We start from the raw sequence: 4,875 nt of genomic DNA on the forward strand, positions 1-4,875 counted from the left end.
TCCAAACCCTCTTGTGAGAAGGTTAGTAAGTTCTACTTCAAAAGGGATCGGACAGAAACTCCTAGAATAAAGGATTTACCAATAATGGAAACCTAACTCCAACCTTGATAACATAAAGGAAAAAAGTTCAATGTATAAGAACAATTCGTTGATATGTGAATGGTTTCAACACTAAAATTTTTGTGAGTTTCATCCAAGATGGTTAGGGATGGTTGCTACCGAGTGAGGGTTAAGCCTAGCGCTTTTAATGATGGTCACTTGAACAAGAATCTATAAATGTAGCAAAGATGATGTAAGAACTTCACCTATGTGAACTTAGAGGTGGTGTCACCTTTCATGGAAAGTTCGTAAAGGGATAAGCACATGGCCATATGAGTGTTAAGCGAGAAAAGTGGGAAAACAAAAGATCTAGTGGAGGTGTGTGAAGTATCACCGGTTTTATCATAAGGAATACTTGGTTTAAAATTTTATGCAACTAATAATTTTGACAAGATTTTGTGGTTTTTTATTAGGGTAAAGTTCAAGTCGAAAGACACTTTACTTTAGGCACCAATAATGTTTTGAGCTAAAGGTAGAAGTTTTGTAACGTCCCAAATTTCCTAATGCGGCTTAGTGCCCTGTGTTGACCCTTAAATTGGTCAACGACACGGAGTTAGATAAACGATATAGAATGAGATGAAAAGAAGAAGAAATTTGAATGGAAAAGTAAACTACCCAAATTATTTATAGTGGTTCGGCCCCAATTAGATGGTAATGACCTTCGTCCACTTAGTGTTCTTATTGATGTAGGATCCCAACACTGTGATCAATGAACTAAGGGTTCACGAGTTTCACAAGCTTTAGGATGATTACAATTTCGGTGAATAATAACACTATAATTTTCTCTCCCAATTCTCTTAGTTCCATCCGTCCCCTCTCTTGAGCCTTTTGATTCGTATTTACAGGCTCAAGAAGGTTACATGGGCCATTGGGCCTTAATTACCATTAAGACTTAAGTATCTAGGTAATAATAGAAATTAGAATTAATGTATAATTACAGAATTGCATAAATAAAGGAAATAAATGAATGTATGCGACCAGGCTGGTCGTCTGTAAGTATGATTCTTGATAAACCAATAATTTTCTAGTCGATGGTCGAGCAGGATACACTCACTAAAAGCCGTCATGTGCCTACCACGTGTGAACCAATCCTGCCACGTCATCAGAGGCCGTTTTTGGGTAAACACCTTGATTAGGGGACCAAGAGGGAAATAGTTGGTTTATTGTGTTATTATGTGATTATATGCATGATTATGTGAGTTATATTATTATATGGTTGTATTTGCATGCATGTGGACCTGTTTCTTATTAGAAGGGCATTTTCGTAGTTGTGGCCTGTTGAGGGCATATTTGTATATCTGTGCATATATGTAAGAGACCACATTATTATGTGGATATATTTGAGATACTCGGAAGAAAGTTAGCGATTTAGTCATAATGTGATCAAATATCGGGCTCGGGGTGAGCCTAGGGGTAATTTGGTACTTAGCACATTACTAGGATTGAGCGGCACATTACTAGGATTGAGCGGGTAATGGGAAATTATTTGGTAATTGTTTGAGCATATTAGAAGTCACGAGAATGGTGAGACGTTAATTATGATTAACAGGAAAAATGGCTAATGGCAAGTTTGCCCTTGAGGCATAGGAAGGCAAGATAAGTGTAAGGGGCATTTATGTCATTCGGGAGGTAAAACTAGTGACTAAGTCACCTTTTTCCCTTGGTTGAAGGATAACTACAGAACATTCTAGCCTTCTTTTTTTTTCCCTCTTGATTGTTCTCTTCTCTCTCACAGTTTCTCTTTCAACTGGATTTGGGATTTTGAGGCTATGCTTAAGGATTTAAAGCTTGAGGTTTTAGATTGAATTGCAGAAACTAAAGGGGGTTCAATTCACAGCTAAGGTAAAGCTTATAAACTCTGTTTTTGGTTGGTATTTTACTATGGTTGTTGTTGTTATTAAGCTTGAAAGTTTAAGGTTATGATTCAAGTTTGTTATAGTGTTTTGAGTGTGTTAAATCTTGGATTTTGATGCTGGTAGTGTGTTGATAATGTTTGGGAGAATTTAGTTCTGGCTTTGGGAAGGATTTGAGATGGTTTTTTGCTAACGAAAAACAGGGGATTATAGGTTCGTAGGGTCGCACCGCGACCCATGTGAACCTAGGTCCAGATGGGTTTCTGCGTCACGAGTGTGCCGCAACTCTAAGGGGAAAGTCGTGGCCCGCGTCCTGAAGCCCAGGCAGAGGGCTTACAATTCTAAGAGGTGCGTCGTGACCCGTAGGGTCAAGTCGCAGCCCGCCTAAGCATTTTGGCCAGGTTCGGTTTTTAATGACGGGATTTCATACCTTAAGGCTCGGGATTGAATCTACTACCCGGTTTGGTAGAATTTGAGTTCCCGGAGGCTAGGACTTGGTCCGGAAGCCTTTATTTGCTTGTTATAGACGGGATTCTATATTTGGTTATGACTAGCTTAGCACTAGGGGCTCAAGATCAGGATCGTGCTCGAGGGTCATTCTTATTGTACATTATACTTGGACCTGAGGTAAGAAAACTGCAGCAATAATGTGACATACATGATTAGGGCTTGGCCCAAATGTTGAATATAGTTTTGAATGGGCATTGGCCCTTGTTAATGCTTATGATTATGATTATGCCTATGAATGGTTAATTAAAGCATGTTGAATGCTTGTATGTGGATATTTGTTATATGATGAATGCATGTTAGCATTATATACTTGAGAAAAGCATTGACTTATTAGTCAAGGACGGAAATAGCGATGAACGCTTGTAGTAAAGCATTGACTTATGAGTCAAGGGTAGAAATAGCGTGTTGAGCGTTGGTCGATATGATTAGACCTAATCAGGAGCACTTTATACGCTTTTCTGACCCAATGGTCGTAGAAAACTAAAGCGCCAGGTACGCTGGGCCAGCTCCAAGGCTGGTTATACAGAGGATAGGGCAATGGGCCCCATGGTGACTTATTAGTCCTAGATCCTAGGGTGCTGAGCCCCAGTATGATTTATTAGCCATGTACTTGGGAAGCAGGCCCTGATACGATTCAGTTAATCAATTATTAGGGCATTTGGTCCCATGTGACACTGTAGTCATTTATATGAATGGTATACATGTGTGGGTAGGGTTATTACTGCTGGCATATTTATTATGTTATGAAATGTGTTATTCACTACTTATGAGCATGTTTAAGTTTCTTGTTGGGCCTTCGCTCAAGAGTGCTACGTGGTGCAAGTAAAGGGAAAGTAAAGCTGGACCAGCCACAAGTTGGAGAGCTTAGGTGGCGACATGTACATATGCAGCCGCTTGACCACCACGGCCAAGGTTTCTCAGAGGAACTAGGGTTTAACCCTATTTTTGCCGCTTAGGTCGGCGGATTGTAACTTTTGAGTTGTAATTACCATTTTGGAACTATAAACAATTTTGTTAATGTTTATTATGGGATCCCATGTACAGTTTAATGTTTTAATAAAACATCAATTCATTTTAACCGAATTTTTTAACCCTAGACCAATAATAATATTTAGATGCACGTTTATGGCCTAATGACTCGTTTAGCGAGCTAAGCACTCTTTAAAATATACAGTGTAACGGTCTTGGCTAACTAGGGCATTACAAGTTTGTATTTAACAAAGTTGGGGAATGTTATGATTGGTTAAATACAAAGACTAAGTGTTAATACACAAGCTAGGTGTAAAACACTTAATAATTTCACATAGTGAAGATATGCAATTTGAGTTTCAATTGTAGGCACGTAAAAATTGTGTTTTTGGGTCCAAAGTGATACAATGATGTATCTAAGGATGCCCAAAAATTTTTTGGGAGCATTTGGCGTTGTTTAAGGTCAATTTCAGATGTGTTTGACCTGCTCGGGTGGTGTTGCGTCACCACCTTGTGGCGTAGCACCGCCTGAAACCGGATGCATCGCCTGCTGGTGGGCGACACATCCCATGACGTGTTTGTACATACCAAATGGTGTGTTTGTTAGGCTCTAATCCTATTGGTTCTACCTAATGAATGTACCTACTTAATGAAAGGGTTCTCATAGGCTTTTGATAGACTTGATCACTCTGTCAAATTTATCTAACCTCTCTTTCTCTCTCTAGCTTTAAAGCTCTCAAGTTTTCTACAAGAAATTCATAAGGAAAGTTCATGTCTTTTTTAATTTAAAGGCTTGTCAATCTCAATTCTCATTTCTTCTTAGAAAGGCCTCAATCATCCATCAAGGGCTAGTAAATAGAGAACTAGGACAACGATACTCCTCGTATATAAGCCTTGGTTGTGTTTTGTTGAAGAAGAAGAAGTTCAAGGTGGTGTTCTAGCAAGGTTTTGAAGCTCCAAGAAGATTCAAGAAGTTTGGTCTACAAACTAGGGTTTCCATCCTCTAACTCAATCTTTTGTTGGCCTCTGTCAAGGATATTTGTGTGTAGATTCATAATATTGTGGTAGTGTAATCTCATTCTCCCCATACACATTATTTATTCGTTGAACTAATCAACATGATATTTATCATTGATGATTAAATCTACTAATTGACACTGATATTTTTCATTGATTATTAAACAACTAATTGAGACTATTAGGTCTGATTTAATCCGAGACGATGCATGGACCATGGATCTATGAATGCAATCTACAATACATTTTTGTTAGTACATTCAACGGATAAACATTCTCACAACTTATTAATTTTGAATGATTGCACTATAGACTCGAAATTGAACTTTGGATTCCAAAAACATTTTTACTCGTATAAAAACACCATCCATTGTTATAACTATTTTCATCTGTCAATGCTCTATCAATGACTTACTAATGAGCTAGG

This window comes from Humulus lupulus, chromosome 6 (genome assembly GCF_963169125.1).
Source record: "Humulus lupulus chromosome 6, drHumLupu1.1, whole genome shotgun sequence".
Lineage (NCBI taxonomy): Eukaryota > Viridiplantae > Streptophyta > Magnoliopsida > Rosales > Cannabaceae > Humulus > Humulus lupulus.